Raw genomic sequence first — 19072 nt, forward strand, 5'->3', positions numbered from 1 at the left:
ATACTTCATAGAGTAGTTCTGAGGATAAATGAGGTACTATACACTCAGAAGGGTGCTTGGCAAACAGTGCTCAATAAATGTCCGCTGTTATTTGTTTTGATAATATTATTAATTATTAATCAGATTAGAAATAGTACAAACATTGATCACCTCTCAAATGATAAATTCCATGGATTCTTATGCTAAAAGAAACTCCACCTCCACCAAGACTAAGGATGGAAAGGAATAGAAAGGCAGGAAGGGGACGAGAGTATCTTGGACCACACATTTATTTGTTAATATAGGTGCCTTATTCCTCCTCCCTCCAAACAATCTAAGAGACTGTGAGCATTGGAAAGGAAGGGTTAGGTCTTGCTCCTAGTTGTATCTCTGGCATCTAGTAAGACATTATGTCCAAAGTAGGGACTCAGTAAATGATTGTTGTACTTTACAGTGACACCTGCACAACAGTCTCTCTACCTAGCATTGGCACTAATAAACAAATTCCATTCCAGGGCTGAAGGCCCTGGTCATGTATTGATTACATGTTATGTTTCAGGCTCTTCAATTTCCTACTCCAACTTTCACAGAAGCACTGAAGCTATTTAAACAAGTTGTTAAAAACCCTTTCATGATCATCTTCACTTTTGTTTTTGGTACCTAGAAGAGTATTTGCACATAGTAGATGCTCAAAATAGATATTTATTAAATGGGTCCACAGCAGACACTATCAGCTCTACAAGAGTTGTAAACTAGGAAGTCAAGAAAGCAGAACTGGGACTTCCAGAAACAGACTGTTTTCGAAGCAATTATGCACACCCCCAAACAAGAGGAAGTGTTGGGAAATAGATGGGGGATATAATTCCAGAGCAAACAGATATATTCCTACCATAAGTAGATGCCAGGTGCAATTTCTGTCTCTAATACTTTTCTATTACATATTAATTTATCTCTGTATATTTACCTTTTCTTTCTTTAAAAAAAACCTTAAATGTACACATAGGACTTTATAACAACAAAGATCAAAATTTGTCTTCTCTATACTTGGGAAAATAATGAAATAGCTGCAAAGCACCCCCTCCATAAAATACCTTTATGAGCAAATGCAAACTAACATTTATTATAGAACCAGGTATGTTAAGAGAAGAAGCAGAAAAGCTTTTAAATCAAATCTTGCACACATGCCTCTGATTCATCCCCTAACAGAGCAATGTGATATATTATGGATAAGGAGACAAAGCAGTGTGAAGACTCATTCAGAAGCTACTGGGAGGCTGACATCATTTCAGGGACCCGTATGTTGATAAAGAAGAAAATAATACTGAGAATGTGTAATGACCAAAACCAGACAGATTTATTCGCATTTGGCTGGGGGAATTTAGCTTTACTGCCTGAACTAGCCACAAAAGTCCACACCAATCTTTGCCTCTTATTTTTCATTCTCCTTTCCCAACTTTCGGTTATCTTTGGGTTAGGAGGTAGGAAGGAAAGATTCTGGAGAGCAGACTTGGTTCTGAAAATAATGGTGAATCATTAAAAGTTTGTTAGCAGAAAGGATAGACAAAAGCAAATCAGTGCCTTGGAAGTATTCTTGGAGCTTTTATTCTTCCAAAGTAGTGCCTTGGAAGTATTCTTGGAGTGTATAGAAAAGACTGAAGGAAAGAAATATTGAAAGAAATGGATTTGATAGACATCGAGAAAGAGAAATTGGCAGGACTTGGTGACTGAATGATTTGGGTCAGAGAAAGAAGAGTTATGGGTTTGTGCACTTGAATGAATAGCAGCAACGACAGAGTTATAGATCTTATTTATAAAGCTCATATCTCATATCTCAGGGCTTATTGCAGGTCACTTCTGTTATTTAAGAAGTTATTGGAACAGCAAGAAGTTAACCTGAAAGGCAGAGAATTAAATACATTTCCTTTAAGGGGAAAGTGGAGAGCTAAGAAATAAGAAGATAATTTAATTTACATACTGAGAGAAAATAACTTTTTTTATTAAAAAAATCAAGTAATTGGCAATAGTGTTCATATTTCAATATGATTTTTTAAAAAACACAATTTAAAGAAGCAACAACATGCATCCATTTAAAGCCATCATATTAATTTGTTTATTTTAAACTATATATTTTAGTGTCAAGTACAAATGTTTTTGCCTTTGGGGACCTTATCTTAAAGATCATGTTAAATTTCTATAATTTAAAACTCCTGTATAACCTTCATATTTTTATATAGAGCTTAAGGCCTCTGAGAACATTACGTTTAAACTAGGATATGATTACAGATCCATTCAACTTTTACAGTTCCATTCCAGGATCATCATTCTGCTGGTGTTCCTCATCTCAACTTTTGAAATACTGGAATAAAGTTGCAGACATCCTTTGATGTTCCCAGCACATCCATGCTCTGATACTAACTCTCCCCTCCACCAAATAAATGAACACAATCAGATGTGTGCCATGTGACTCACTATGTCATAGCTGATTGGACCAGCAGTAGTCATATGACCCAAGTGGAGCCAATCAGATGTTTTCTCCTGATACTGGGTGCTTGGGTCAAGACTGACTGGACCATTTGGCTATGGCAGGAGACTCGAAATAAGATGCGGATTCAGCGGCCAAAGGCACCATCTTGGGAGTAGTTGTGATGGCTAATGTGCTAATGAAGCAGAAGAAGCCTTTCCTCTTCTAAAAGTAAATATGGAAAACAGACGGAGATAGAGACACTGTGGCTCCAGAGGAAGATGAAGAATGAAACTGCTGTGGCTTTCACTGACATTCCTGTACTTCAGAAGGCTAAAGTACATACACTTTCTATGCTTGAATTCTATGATAAGTCTCTGAATCATAGCAAACACCTGAAAGTATGGTCCAAGTGAAATGGGAATTTCCCAAATTAAAAGAGGTTTTGCAATGATATAATTATGTTAGATTTTTAGGGTTTGGGGGTGATGAAATCTTGATAAGCACCCCTCCTTGATTTTAGCAACCCTCCCCTGCTGTCCTGCTTCTCTGAAATCCTAGTCTTTCATGCCATCTCTAAATGTTCCATAGAGTTAGTTAACTCTTTCGTGCCTACTGGTGAGCCTTCTGTGCATTAATTAGCTTGAATCTTTCTTATAATTAGAATAATCTAATGAACAAAGTGCAGCATAGATTGATACTTTGCTAGGACAACCAACTAACATTCTGGTGTAAAAATAACTACTCATCTAGTCAGATTAGCAAATCAACAATGTGAAGAAATGACTTGTATTAATTCCTTCTATCTACTCACTTTTATGGCTAACATATCACCCCATGGATATCATTAAGCCACCCATAAAAGATATAGTATCTTCTACTTTCATCTATTTATACATAAACCGCATCTCTCTGGCAATACCTTTAGCAATTTATAGGCCTTTGTTGAATCACAAAATCGCTTAATGATTCTGGGAGACTCTTGCCAAATGATGTTTAATACTTCCATTCTTCTTAACCAAGCTGACAAAGTCAATCCTTAGAACAGTATGAGGTTGCAAGTGTATAAGCCTGTGATTGTATATTTTTCTTCCCATTTAAAATTCTCCAACCAGTACCATTGTCCTCCTTGACATTAGAACTAAGGGAAAAGTCCTTGAAAGAGATGCTCCCATTATTTCTGGTCTCCTGATTTTGATAGCCTGGTGGTTATATAACCTTTCTAATATTCTGAGATGCATAATGCATCAAGCTCTTTGACTGCCAAAGGAGCATCAGAGACAGATGGGATGTGTAATGAGAGAAAGGCAGTTGAGACAGATCTTGCTCAAAGCTGGCTGGTGGGGATAGTGAACTTACATCAGCATTTTTGGAGCTCTGCTAAGAATGCCATGAACTGCAAATTGGATGATCTGGAAAAGAATTCTTAAGCATGGTAGATCCAAAGCACTGGGGCCCTGGCAGGCAAGGGCCCAATAGAGCTAAGCCTGTGTTAAGTAGTAACCTGCCTCACACATTCTTGGTGCTCTCCCCAAATTATTAAACATAAATACTTAGATCATTTGGTTGTATCACTTTCACCAAATTAACTGTAACAAACCTTGTCCCAGTCTGGAGCCTGAGAAGGCAGTTTGAATACAGCAGGCACCCTGGCTAGATGGGAACCAATCGATGTGCTGTGAAAATTAAAGAGAAGAAAGGAGAAAGAGGGATAGAGAGAAAAAAGAACAGATGTGAATGGGAAGAGGGAAATGATGAACAGAAGGAAGGGAGATAAGGAGGAACACAGAAGAATGGATTAGGAAAGAGGGGAGAAGGAAACCAGCAGGGGGAAATTTAACATATGAAATGGGGAGGGGGGAGAGGGAAGGAGATTAAGGGTGGAAAGTAGGGAAGAAAGAAGAGAGGAGAAGGAAGAAGGCAGAGAGATGGCAAGAAGAATGGAGGAAGGTAAAGTAATTTCAAGAAAAAAGAAGGGGCGCCTGGGTGGCTCAGTCGGCTCAGGGCGTGATCCTGGTGTTCTAGGATCGAGTCCCACATCAGGCTCTTCTGCTAGGAGCCTGCTTCTTCCTCTCCCGCTCCCTCTGCTTGTGTTCCCTCTCTCGCTGGCTGTCTCTCTCTCTGTCGAATAAATAAATAAAATCTTTAAAAAAATAAAAAGAAAAAAGAAAAGGAGGGAGGAAGAAACAAGTGAGGAAAAGGATAAAAAAGAGAAAATGAAGAGAGGGAAGAAGAAAAGAATCAGTCCACATAAGGTATCATATCTAGTGTTCTAGTTGCCCTGAAAGCTAACTAGAGGAATTGGGGTGGAGAGACTTATCCCAAGTCTCTCTGACCTGCACCTCCAGGCTCATCAGAGGGAGACTCCAGAACCCCAGGTGATTTTGACAAATGGAAAAAATTACCTATGTAATAATGAGATAGTGAGCAAATAAAAAAGTATCTTCAATCCTTGTTTCCCATTGAGCTTGCACCCATGCTTCCAGGCAGGATATTTCCACCATCCAGGTTGTCCTACAGGATGGTCATGGCTGATGACAGATGCCCGTGTTAGCTACCCCTCAGCGACCAGGGCTTTAAATGCTCCAACTGCTATCTAGGTGATATCTGAGGAATACAGGAGCAGTCAATTTGGGTCTGCAGAAGACTTCCATAGAGAAAGGAAGTGATACATTGACCACAGTAATACTGCTTCATGACTAAGGATTAGTCTACTACTACTACTGTTTCTCCCAGATTCTGTCATCCAAAGCATGAGCCTTCCCTGATAAGTTTCCCCCAATGTTGTAACAACCAATTTACTTCCTATGGGCATATTTTATGTTAAGAACTGATAAAAAAAAATGTGGGGTCATTACTGGATTAACTTTTAACTTCAGAAGGAAAAGTTTAGTTATACCAGGAACCAAAATGTTCTTGCGGCAAGACCTCCTAATCAGTGCAAGAGCATTATTTTTGCTATTTTATCAGACCACTTAGTTCATAAACCAACTTGCCATTTTTCTCCTTTCCTCATTTCCCAGGTGAGTATAATGGGTCAAGTCTGTGCCCCACCCAAATTCCCTTTATTGGAAAATACACCATCCCCCAGCTGCCTGTGTGTATTGGATCTCAGCTGTTCCCTCCTCCAAATCTCCAATACAAGAACTGTGCTGGCCAAAAGGAGCCACCTCACTTGGAGATAATCCACTTCTCCTGAAACAGAGTCAATTCCTGAGTAACTGACTTGGGGGTACAAAAGGCTCGGTCCCTTGACTCATGGTGGACCAACTCTGTAACCTGGTTCACATTCCAGAGCTCCCTGGGGGATCGAGCTGAAGCTAGACTTATTCTGAAATCATATTTTTGCCCAGATTTTTCCTTCATTCCTCTTAAGTGCGCTCCTTCAATAAACTACTTGCACAACATTCCCCATCTCAGGCTCTGCTTCTCAGGAATCTGAACTCAGAGAGATCACCACCAACAAAACTGCATCCCTAAGGGCAGGGGATCCTGGAAATACTCAACATCATCATGTTAACAATGTCTACCTGCCAAACTATTCCCATGTCTATGAAGCAGTATTTTATGAACTGCAGCTGCCTCAAAATTATTTGAACCAAAATACTTCCAAAATACTTGAGTTGGGGGCTCCATGCAGACCCATGTAAGGGCTAACATATCTAGAAACTTATCTGCATACTGTTAGAAAAAAGATATTGTCAAAGAATACTTCCATAAAATTTTCTTCTGCTCAATTCCTTATTTCCTTGGTTTAGAAAATACTGCACTGATGTTGCAGTAATATGAATGTACAACCTCTGGATTGAGTAGGAAAGCAAAGTACCCCAAATTACTTAATATAACCCTTGTGGTGATAACGAAACACTTTCTTCAGCATTTTACCATTTATTGACTACATTTTATTTCTGCTTCAATAAGAAGCTGTCAAGTACTCTGAGAATTTCACAAATTCACTTTACCCTACTGACTACACTTTGCCATAAATTAATTACTGCAAGTGCATAATATTTATTTCTGCCTAAGGCAGTCTGCACTGGTATGTCTTATTAGCATTCATTGAGGAATATAAAAATAAAGAGTATAGTTGGCATGAAAAAAGCATTTATGCCTTCACATTCCCAGTGATGAGGCGTAAAAATAATTTTCTACTTTATTTCTTCGTTGAGTTTGTACCATAGGCAGCCCCCTCATATCTTTAAGTCAGTTGTGTAAGAAAAATGCAACTCAGGGGTAACCCAAGCTCTGTCACCAACAAAGTAAAACATTGCTGATGTTTGATCAGTTTGAAACCAGTTTCCAGTTATTTCTATAAGTCAACACTGTAGACTGTGATGTCACAGAGGGTAAGAGACATGTCTATTTATTTTTTACCAGATTCATTTTTATGTCTTCAAAAAAACACCCATAGTGACTTGCAAATAAATAGGTATCATTAAATGCTTGTTGAATGGATGAATGAACTTGAAGCCAAAAGACACAGAGACCAAAAATCATTGGTATATGGGCAATAGATGTGGCTACCAGCACCATGACATGGTCAAAAAGGTACTTACCTGGCATTTACTTATCTTCTCTGAAGTACTGGGGATCTGAAATGTCCCTTGCAAATCTAAAGTACTATAACTAAGCGTTTGACCTCATTGATAAAGTGTTTGGGAAAATTAAATGGTGGGATCAGGTATCTCTCAGGTGGCTGTATTTCAAACTCTCCTATAAACCATGTTTCCATGCAAACTAACTTGAATAAGCCAAATAAAACTGGATCTTCCTGTACAAAATAATTTAAAGCATCTTGTTGCACTCTGCTCCTCAAAGTGTGATTCATGAGAAGCATCAATGGGATCACCTGGGAGCTTGTTAGACTTTCAGAATCTTAGACCCAGTCCCAGACCAGCTGATTCTCCAGGCCTCTGCATTCCTGGGTAATTATGTTAAAGATTGGGAGGCACTCTTGTAGCAGGGCTGTCAGCAAGCTGAGCATGGGCCCAGGTTCCCTTTACAACTTTTGGGTGCTCTCATTCCCAACAGCCATCACCTGTGTGTCTCTTTGCTATAGTCCTGCCCTCAAACTCTCAGAACTAGCTTTCCCTTTATACATAGTAACAGGCAATGCCAAAGAATGCATGCTGCCCAAGGGTCAGTCCTTAACCAATGACTTATAAATGACAGTACAAATAATCCAGATCCTTAGTACCTGAATGGACAACTTTATTTTTAGAGATGCTCTGTGGGATTGAGCCAAAGTAAAACTCTATGGGACTTTGCTGGATATCACATCCTTCTTTGGTCTTCTTCCCTTACTGGTCCTATTTCCTTATTCCCCTCTCATGCCATTACCCTGGAATAATTTCAAATTAATCAACTTTCTTACAAATTCTCAATTAAGGTTTTGTTTCTGGGAATCACAACCTGGAACACATATCTATCAATAATATGCTGGGAGATTTTTAAGAACTAGTTATCTGGGGGAGAAAAAATTCTAAAAATCTTTAGTCTTTGTCACAGTTGCCATGGTGTAAATACTCCCACCATTACAGATTTCAAGCTATAAATACAAGGTCATGGAATTAAGAAGAAATGCTCACAATCTGCTCTCACAAGCCAGTATGATCTGCTTCTAGCATAACACTGCATATATTCATAGCCCACCTCATTTAAAACCGATAAATCTTTCCCAAGCTTTCTTGAAGAGCAACTATAACAGAATTATATTACAGAGCACAAAGCAAATCTTTCTAAATATCCATTTATCTGTCCAAAGAATCACATAGCACAAGAGATACACTAATTCACTGATTCAACATTTACTGAGCAATCACTATGTGCCCATCACTGTTGTAGGGGCAGAAATAAAATCAAATAAGACATACATGATTTCAGTCTATGAGAACCTCACATTCTGAGAAACAAACAAATAAATAGTCTCAAACTGTGAAAAATACTATGCATGAAACAAAAAAGGTGTGAAGGTAGAGTAAGTACTGAGTGAGTTTGGGGAAACTCACTTGAGACAGATTCCCCAATAATGGTCCTTCTGAAGAGCTGCCAGTTAAGAGAAGACCTAAAGCAGAAGGAACACCAGCTTTGAAAGAGTGGGAGGAAAAGCATCCCAACCAGAGTTAATAACATGGGCAAATATCTGGAGACAGGAAAGAGGTTGGATGTTTGAGGAACTGACCAAAAAAAAAAAAAAATTCTATTGGAGCAGACTGTGGGGGAGAGGGGATTAAAATGAGATTAGGTGGTTAATATCCATATCAGGCTGAGCCTTATGGGTCATGGTTAGTAGTGTGGCTTTTATTCAAAATGCAAAAGACACCCATTAGAGAGTAAGAGAGGTAAGGGAGTGACTTAAATTATGTTTAAGGTGATTCTGAATGTGTGCAAAGTAGATTGACAAGGGTAGAAGCTGAGGGACCAGTTAGGAAGCAAGACATGGCCCAGAAGAAAGATGATAAAGCCTTTGATGTGGCAGTGGCAGCACAGATTTAGAGATGTGAATGAGCTTAGGACACATTTTGGAGACAGAGTTGAGAGGATTTGCTAATGGACTGGATGTGGCCATTGAAGAAAAGAAAATGAGTTAAAAGTGTGACTCTAGATTGATGGCTTAAACAACTAGGGACATGTACATTTTCCTTTGTGTGTGTGTGTGTGTGTGTGTGTGTGTGTGTCTTTTCCTCAAAGAAAGACCAGTTCATTTAGCTATCTTGGTCATACCTCCTTTTTTGCCCCACCTGTACTTCCCAGAACTTTTCAACTAAAGATGGCAACATGTCTCTTTAAATTTTATATTACTTCAGATTCTCAGGTTTTTCCCAATTTTCTCCACCCACACATCTATTAACTCAATAAAGTCCTATAAACAGAGCTGAGCATCATTGACATATAAGTAAATACCCAGGGAAAGAGAGATTAACTATAAATACCCTTATGTTACTATTCTTTTTTTTTTTTTAAGATTTTATTTATTCATTTGAGAGAGAGACAGAGCACAAGCAGGGGGAAGGGTGGGGGAGAGGGAGAAGCAGACTCCCCATTAAGCCGGGAGCCCGATGTAGGGCTCCGTCCCAGGACCCTGGGACTGTGACCCGAGCTGAAAGTAGATGCTTAACTGACTGAGCCACCCAGGCACCCCCCTATGTTACTATTCTTGTCCCTGTCTTACTTAAAGGGGCATGAATTTGTCCAGTAAAGATAAGTCGTGCTTCTCAGACTTTAATGCATCAGCATCACCTAGAAAGTACTTAAACACAGGTTGCTGGAGCCCACCTCCAACGTTTCTCATTCAGTAAGTCTAGGAAATGCTCAAGAATTTGTATTTCTAGCAAGTTCTCAGATGATGATGATGATGGTGATGTTCTGGCATCCCCACTTTGAGAACCATATAGATATACTGTCAAAATTAAATTCAGAAGTACCCAAAATATACAAACAGGGAGATGACACTATTCATGTATTATTTTTAAGATGGTTTAACTCCCAATGTCATTTCTTCCTCTAGGTCTTAGGTAGTGAATTTCTCAATCAGACTGTTGGCCTGTGTGCCCACCTGCCACTGTGTATAAAGTGAGAACTGTAAGCCTTCAGAGAAGCAGAAGAGTCTGTGCACCGTGGTACCTTCTCATTACAAGAGACCAAAACAGATGAGTTAATCAGGAAGCCCCTTCAACTCCATGGAGGCTCATCATTCCTATTTCAGGAGTTCAGACAAGCAGTTAATCTGCTGGAAACATGGAAAATGAACTGGCTGTAACAATCTATTCATGCCAGAGGGGACCTTACATTAAAAAGAGGATGCTCATGTATTATCATTAAAGACATCTAGGTTGTTCATTCAAGTATTTATATTTTAATGCTGTGTTTAGTGAGCCTGCTAGCCTTTCCCTTCTAGGTAGGGAAGAGCAACAATAAAATTATCATATGGCTGTACACTACATTATAGTTCGTGAAGCCTTTAGTGGGTGATACATTTTTTTTAACCTTAGAGTAATCTTTTATGATAGAAATTATTCTCCCCGTTTTGCAGATACAGAAAGTAAAGCTCACAGAGATGAAAGACTTTCATAAGTTCACATAGCAAGGTGGTAGCTTAACCAAGATTTAAATTCAGGCCTTTTAACTCTTTGTGCAATGATCTGACTCCATGCGAAATTGGAGTCCTCATGATTCCACAGCTCCATGAGTTGATAGATTGACTTCCAACTCAAGACTCCATGAATTGATAAAGAAAAGCCCCATCTGATGGTTAATGTTCATACAGCCATTAGACTGATCTCATCCCATGAAACACTTTACTGAAGTCTGTACTATGAGGAGCCAGTGGGTCTGAGTTTCTGATCACCAACCTTCTAGGTACATTTGTTCTGACCAGCTAAGGCCATTGAGAGTTCTAGCCCATTTTCTCTGACTACAGGGTGTTGATCTCTTTTAACAAAAATTCAAACCCTGTATAAAGGCCACAACAAAAGTATTAGGTGGAAGCCTATGAAATTGCCAAATGTTGAGCATTTTTAACCTGCTGTTTCATATCATTCAGCCATAAATAGCAGCAACTGTATCAGTACTTTCCATTAAGAATGATGTTCTGGAAAGGAACGTGGCCTTGGAGTCAAAAGCTCGGGGTTCAAGCATATAGCACTTAATGTCTGTGAGCCTCAGTTTCTGACCTGATGAGACAGGAATGATTACAATAATACCTACTTCATAGCACCTTTGAGACGATGGTGTGAGATTATTCCATTCAGCTATGATTTCTCAAATAGCTATCTTGTTCCAGGGGCTCCACTGAGTGCTGAAAATACAAAAATAAACAAAGAGTCTATGCCTACAGGGAGAGAAGTGTAGTGAAAGAAGAAAATAAGTAAGTCAGTTATCGCAAAATTGCTCAGGAAGTCATAACAAGAGCACAATGAAAACAGATAGAAGATGGTAGCTAACTCTGTGATCAGTGTAGGGCTTAGAAGATTCAGAAGTGCCAAACAAGAAGACTATCTTAATCAGCAGTATCTAGAAATGCCTGAGGAGCTTTAAAAAATACCGATGCCTTGATGCCCCTTATACATGTGTGGATAGGTGGAAAGAGGTGGCCTGGTTTCACCTGCAGAGGAACAGATCCTATACAGTGAATAGGCTGTACCACCTTAGGACATTATTATTTAAAATAAATAGAAGGCAAAGGGACAGAGAACTGTGGCTTTTGTTTCTATTGAAAGTATTTACAGATGAAAGCACTGACAACTTAAATTCATGTGGAAAAGGAAATAAATTTTTGAAATGGCCACGCTGTGTCATTCCTTTGTTCATTGTCAACAATGATCATTTCTCAATCAAAGCTATTAAATTAACAACCACTTTTTATTGTTTTGGGTTTATTTTAGAGAGAAAAGAAAGATACCAACCATATCTCCCTGGCAGGTATTAGCCAAGGTTTGGTCTGTTGTTATGATGCATCATCACTAGTAATTACAGATGGATGTGGGTACAGCTCTGTTGGAAAATCTCTTGGGGTGAGGTCACAACGTACAATGCTCTGAGCTGGGAATGCTGCCTTTGCAAATATTCATAGTTAGGAGAGTATATAGACATCCAAAAGCCACCAAGCTTTCTTTTCTGGCCACCGCCTGGAGCCAGGGCATCCCTGAATGCTTCTTCAGATTGTCATGCAATGACTGGCAGTTATAGATCAGATCAGAATCTATCAGAAGGGATCCAGAAGGCCCAGTCAAGGGATAGATCGACCGGAATCTAAAAGAATGGGTTCTCTGCCTCTTTTATTTCTCTTCCTTCTTGTAGAAATCCCATTAGCCAAGACTAGTGGATGTTTCTTTACTATAAATTCATTCACCCTTAATCTGGGGAAAAACATTGATTTTCCTTTGGAGAACTAGCTCTCCCTCATAACCAGTCTCGTAATTTGGGTGGAACTGACTCCAGGTCCAGCTACAGGGATAGATAGACCCATGGTCCCAGGCAAGCTAATTATCAAATTGCATTCCCTTTGGCCATGGTAGTTGTCCAAGAATGTCAAATGATGGCTCTTTTATACTCAGTGCTGGTGCTTTTGCTGGACTGATTGGCAAGGAGGGTGCTTTTGCTGGATTGATTGGCAAGGAGATGCCATTGCCCTACTGGGATAATGGGTCAACTATAAATCTGGGACTCCTTGGTACCTGAGAGAAAAGCAAGACTGAAAGATGAAGATAGGAAGGTTACTTATGATGACATATTTGCCTCTTAAGATCCATCTGTACCTAAAGCCAGTTATACCTGGGCCTTGCAGCTAGAGCCAAAATTGTACTATTTCACCCTGATTGTTTATTAGTTTTCACTCTAGATTGTTTGATATTGATTTCAATTATCTGCTACTGGTGGAGTTCTAACCAGAACATGAAATATCCTATGTTGAAGAATGGAATCAGTCCACTTAGCAGATCCAAGAAGGACATAGCCCAGGACTGGCACCATATAGAGTAATGATCAGCAAACCCTTTCTGTGAAGGGTTAGATAGTAAGTATTTTTGGCTTTGTGGGCTCTACAGTCCCTATGGCAACTACTCAGCTCTGCCCTTTTAGTATAAAAGCAGCCACAGATGGTATGTAAATGAATGAGTGTGGCTGCATTCAATAAAATTTTATTTACAAAAATAGTGGTGAGCCAAATCTGCTAATTCTTGACATGCAGGGTTTAACCTAAAGAAGGACAGCTATAGCACAAGCCAGATTAGACAGACCATGCAGAACAGAAAATTCATGACCATACCCACATGGGCATCACAGATCAATCATGGGAGTGCACTGGGGATGGCAACGTACTGGGAAGCTGCCTCCTCATGGCAGTGCTATCACTGTACCCTCTATATCTCATCCCTCTTGAGCTATTTCTCCTTTTACTTATGGAATTTCCAGCTCTAAGGGCCATATCCAAGCATAATCCAAGGAGCAATTACTCATGGAGGAAGAGAGAGTAGGAAGAACTGAAATCCTAAAATGAAAAAAATCTTGAGGTAATGGGGAGGTCTAGCCAAGGCGAGATGCTGAGGGGTTGAGAATTCTCTCTGTCTCTCTCTGCCTCTGTCTTCCTCCCCACTTCTACCTCTACCTCTATCTCTACTGTTCTGTATATCTCTATTTCTTTTTTCTTTTTTTTTTAAGATTTTATTTTATTCGACAGAGATAGAGACAGCCAGCAAGAGAGGGAACACAAGCAGGGGGAGTGGGAGAGGAAGAAGCAGGCTCATAGCGGAGGAGCCTGATGTGGGGCTCGATCCCATAACGCGGGGACCACGCCCTGAGCCGAAGGCAGACTCTTAACCGCTGTGCCACCCAGGCGCCCTTCTATTTCTTTTTTTTAATTTCTTTTTCTTGAAAACATTCATAGGTAGAAGCAAGAGGGTGGGATATATAAATGGGGATGGGCATTTCAATACTTCTAATAGTTTTCATATTACCTTATCGGTAGAAATTTAAACTTACCTTGAAATAAAAACTGTACCTTTATTTTAGGAAAACTCACTCTGACGTGGCTTTTAGGTATGCAAAGGTAAAGCAATGAGTTTTAGAATGAAAAAACAGAATGCAAAGACAATTTAAGCTTCTCTGAAATAGACTAAAAATTTTCATTTCATTCTGTTAACATTTTACAGATTATGCTTTCTCTAAGGACACATTCATTTCCTAATTCATGCTCTGTTCCTAAAATGAGTGTCTATTCTTAGAAGACATGTATTCCTATTTATGCAAAAATCATAAAAAGAGAAGAATGATAGAGAGATTGTGTCAGCAAATTAGAGGGACTCTAAAAGGAACGGGATTGATAATGCCAAAACCCACCTCAACTGCTGTATTATTGCCTTGTTGTCTTATATTTTCTGCCTGGTGGTGGTCATCACAAAGGGGCTCCTGGAAGAGAGTCAACCAAAGCTTTGTTAATTTATTTTCCTGAAAAAAAAAATGGACATCCCAAGTAGCAGTCATCCTAGGATAAAGCAGATGTGAGGCTAGACAGGGAGAACCTCAGAATTTAATCTGGGACTTCAGATGGGCAAGGGCAGCTGCTGATTTAGAGAGATGAGCGGGGTTCTGCAATTATTATTATTATTATTATTATTATTATTATTATTATTATTTTGAAAGAGAGTGGGGGTGGGGAGGGGCAGAGAGAGAGGGAGAGAAAAAATCTTAAGTAGGCTCCACGCTCAGTGTGGAACCTGATGTGGGACTTGACCTCATGACCTCGAGATCATGACCTAAGCCAAAATCAAGAGTCAGACATTTAACCGATGGAGCCACCCAGGTGCCCTGGTTCTCTAATTATGATGACAGGCCGGGAGCTAGCAGGAGGGACCTGGGATTAGTTTCCTAGAGATGCCATAATAAAGTACCATAACCGTGTAGCTTAAAAAAAGAGAAATTTATTGTATCACAGTTCCAGAGGCCAGAAGGCCAAAATCAAGCTGTCGACAAGGACCTGCTTCCTCTAAAGCCTGTGGCAGAGAATCCTTCCTTGCCTCTTCCTAGCTTCTGGTGATGGCCATCAGTCCTTGGTGTTCCTTGGCTTGAAGCTACATCACCTTCGTTTCTGCCTCTATCTTCACACAGCATTCTCTTCTCTGGTTCTTCTCTCTTATAAGGACACCAATCATATTGGACTAAAGAACCTGTGTCATTCCTGCATCACCTCCTCTGAACTGACCACATCTCTAAGGCCCTATTTCCAAGTAAGGTCACATTCTGAGGTAGTGGGGTTGAAGACTTTGACATATCTTTTGGGGAACATAATTCAGCTCATAACAGATCACACACACCCCCATATGTCTTCCAAAGGGGACTTTAGCCTATGAACTCTGAGATTTCCTACATCCGATATCTATTTCTAGTCTTTGTGCTACGCTTGTCCCCCACTATTTCAAAGGTTTCATCAGCCTGTATTAGCTGTCTCTATGGTGCGATAAAGGAAAAGGCTGTGCCCAGGCCCAGGCCTAGTTACAGAAAGAATCCCAAGCATGAGTGGACCCACCTGAGACAGTAAGATGGAACCAAGCTGCAGAGGAGGGCAGAGATCTAGAGCCAAATAATGGTGAGGATAACCAATGGGGTGAATGTGTGAAATACTTAAGCATTCTCTGTGGATGTGCAGAGATACCCGAGGAAATCAAGTGTTCTAAATACAGAGCTTTCTGCAAACATAATGGGGGCTTACTTCTTAATTCTGGTATTTAAAAAAGAAAGGAGTTTAACTTTATTTTCTAACAGAGACTGGTGGGGTCAGGGGGTGGGTACTTGGGATACACTAACATTTGTCTTTATCTAACTTTGAGAGTGCAAGCAAACCAATAAGCATGTTTGGACAACTGGGAGCTCACAAACTTTCTCCTTCTTCTGCTTTGATTGACAGCATGTTTCCAAGCAGCACAAGAGTTAGTGGGAATAAAGGCCTCAAGAATCTGCAGTGTAGAAAACTAGCCCAGTGCATTTGGGAAGAAGCCAAGGGATGATGGTCATTCCCTAGGATGGTAATGTGAGCCAAAGGTTAAGTGTTTTCTACCCAACTATTCAACAAACACAGAAGGGAGACAAAATTCAATGGCAGTTAATGGCATTTTCTAAATGCCTTAATTACTTGCATTTTTGGTTATTAGTTAATGAGCTGGAAACATGAGATAAGACAATATTAACTCATGAGCATCTGAATAATTCAATTACTATGACTAGGCAAGATGTTGCCTGGAAACCCATTGTGATAAATAAAAATAAAATATCTTTGTTTAACAATCCCAAGGAAAAATACCTAGTCACCCATACCTCCAAATTGCAGTGGAGTAACTCAAAATGTCTAACTTTTAATTCTGATCTTCCCTGTCCTGACTATAGTCTATGAAATAATATAATTCAAAGACAAACAAATGAAACAGGCATATATCTCTATCTTTGATTAGCCAGAGGTTTCCTCCCTCCTACAGATATGCACACAGCCCTTTGAAAAGTGTGGATATAAAGAGCATTTTAGTGTTTTGTTTTTTTAAGATTAAGTTGAATTCAATATCTGAGGTGACCAGACTCTGGTTTAAATGTCTGTCAGAAGAGAAGGGAGATCCAGTCTCTGCCCTCCGGAAGCTCACAGTCTGCTAGGGCATATGATTTATTTACAACCATTATGATGTTTTTATACAATATGTTTTATACAATGATGTTTACACAATAATAAAAGTATATAAAATGCAGAGATAGCATTGGTGAGAGAGATGAACCAGGTGGGATGGATGGGCAAGGGTTGCAGAGATGGTTATATCCCAGCCAGGCCTGGAATTTGGATGACTTAGCTGAACAGACAAAGCATAGCTGAAGAAGGATCCAACCACAAAGGTCGGAGTGACAAAGGCAAAGACAGTAGAAAAGGGTGGCAAAGAAGAAAAGCAATGTTGGGTTTTTTTTTATATATCTGGAATGTAGTATGCAGTATGGTCTAGAATGATTGGCAAGCAATCAATAGAACCAATGAAAAGCTTTAAGCAGGGAGATAGAGTAATCACTTTAAAAAATTTTTGTAAAGGAGACTATTGTCTGCGGCTTGTTACTTATAGACTAGCAAGAAACGTTTCTGAGGATAAGGTCATAGGCTCAAGTCCATGCAGGACAGTATCAAACTCAAGTCTGTGACCACAGACATATTCCTGCCTCTCCCCAGCCATTCCTGTTTGGGGCAACCCCTTACATTAGGCATTTTATTATTGGCAGGTATGTTAGGAACAGCAGCTGGGTATCTGAAGGTACTTGCAAATGTAGGGACCACCAAGATGACCCAGGAAACTTGGAGTCAGCTTTTCATTATTATCAAAAGCCAAATTTTGTATGCTGAGGTTGGAAATGCTATGGGCAAGAGACAGGAGGTGTTATCATCTGTCCTTTCTGGCCTGTACCCTGCTTCTTGTTTGACATTTTTCCTAGTTCCATTCAAACATACTGGAAAGGGGGAAAGAGAGTTTTGGACCCAAGATGCAAATTCCTGTGCATCAGAACTCTCTTTCTGAACCTAGGGAAGCATCGCTAATTAATCGTGGGACTCTTTCCACTAATCCTCAGGGTCCTTTTGATCTGTCCAGGCTGCTACCATAAACTATTAGCACTGGCACAGTACATGAAGCTTAGTAGCCATCTCTGTTGTAGAACAATTCTGCAGAATGGTTTGTTAACATTGGCTTTATGAGGACATAATCCCAGTGCCATGTTGTTTAAGGTGGTAGCATCTATGTTTCACCACGGGCTTTCAGATGGCAAGGCTGAAAGCCAGACCTGGCAGAGTCAAAGCAAAAGTTAAAAGGTAAGGGTAGGAATAATCACAGGATAGATGTCCAAAAATCAGAGCCCAGGGTCAAAGTCACATGCTGTCTCTCCTGCTTGGAATACTTTTCCAGCTTCTCTTCCTTTGGTAAATCCCAATTTATCCTTTAGGTCTCAGCTTAGAAAAATGTTCTTCCTGCTCTGACCCCCATGTGTGAATTCAGTTGCACCTTCTGTTGCACTGACAGCATCCTTGACTTTCTCTATCATGGCAACTTTTACCATATGCAAGTAATATGGGCATTATATACACCCTCCAGGGATGTACCACATTAGTCCAGCTCAACCTTCTAACTAGCATAGCAGATGCCCCATTTCAATTTTACAAGTTGAACTGACATCAGAAGACAGAGAACAATAGGATCTGGCTCTCCAACCTGATTATTTCATTCAAAGTCTACATGTGTATCTTGGTGACAAAGAACTAGAAACATGGAGACTTTGAAACAATATCTTACACAAAAAATGTCTCCTATTTTTCTTCTACAGTGGGGTCCCGTTTTTTTCTCAGGACACAACAAGTCCAAAGTCTGGGCTTAAAACCCCAATTTAAAATCTCTGGCAACTCCTGATGTTTGCCAAATGAACACAATCAGTAAAATAAAATGCTATTAGAACCCGGCTTGTTATTACATAAACTTATATGTACTGTGTGTACCCGGATCTAAAAAGAAGAATCTAATCTGGAAGAAAAATCACAATTGGTATAGTCAGAAAGATCTGGGCTTTTTTGTTTTTTCCTTAATTGAGAGGAAAGCCTTCTATTTCATTTTGTATAACCTTGGTCAAGTTACTTAGCGTTTTTGAGTTTCTGATTCATTCATTTGTAAAACACTTTGCAAACTAGTTGCGAAGATAAGATATGACATTTGTCTAAGCTGGTACAATGTTTGACCCATAAGGGACAGTGAAATAAATAAAATTGTTGGTACTCATCTAAAAATTATTACTTGGATCAAGACTTATATACATATGTCATCTCTTTCAATCCTTATAAAGTAAGCTCTATTATTATTTCCAATTGACAGATGATAAAATTGAGGCTCAAAGAAATGCCCCGATTTCCCCAAAGACATCCAAAGAGTAAGAGGTAGACCAAGATCCAAACCCAGATTGGTCTGATTCTGTAGCCCATGCCTACAACAATGGAATATAATGGCAAGTACAAGCTCTGACCTGGTCAGGTTATAGAGATGGTAAAGATGTACCACTAGATTATAAATAATTTTTGACAAGTTCTAGATAAAACCTGTACTTCCCATCTTCCCTTGACATAGTAGGCATAAGTTG

At 39.6% G+C, this 19072-nt stretch overlaps 1 long non-coding RNA gene across 1 annotated transcript in view; it reads right to left on the reverse strand.

The window, feature by feature from the left end:
* Positions 1–14275: 14275 nt before the first annotated feature.
* The window catches only part of LOC130543630 (uncharacterized), a 124232-nt gene continuing 119435 nt past the window's right edge, over positions 14276–19072 (reverse strand). Inside the window, exon 3 of the long non-coding RNA XR_008959123.1 lies at positions 14276–14344. This is a non-coding gene — a long non-coding RNA (uncharacterized LOC130543630). The remainder of the gene's footprint in view (positions 14345–19072) is intronic.

This window comes from Ursus arctos, unplaced genomic scaffold, assembly GCF_023065955.2.
Source record: "Ursus arctos isolate Adak ecotype North America unplaced genomic scaffold, UrsArc2.0 scaffold_14, whole genome shotgun sequence".
Classification (NCBI taxonomy): Eukaryota; Metazoa; Chordata; class Mammalia; order Carnivora; family Ursidae; genus Ursus; species Ursus arctos.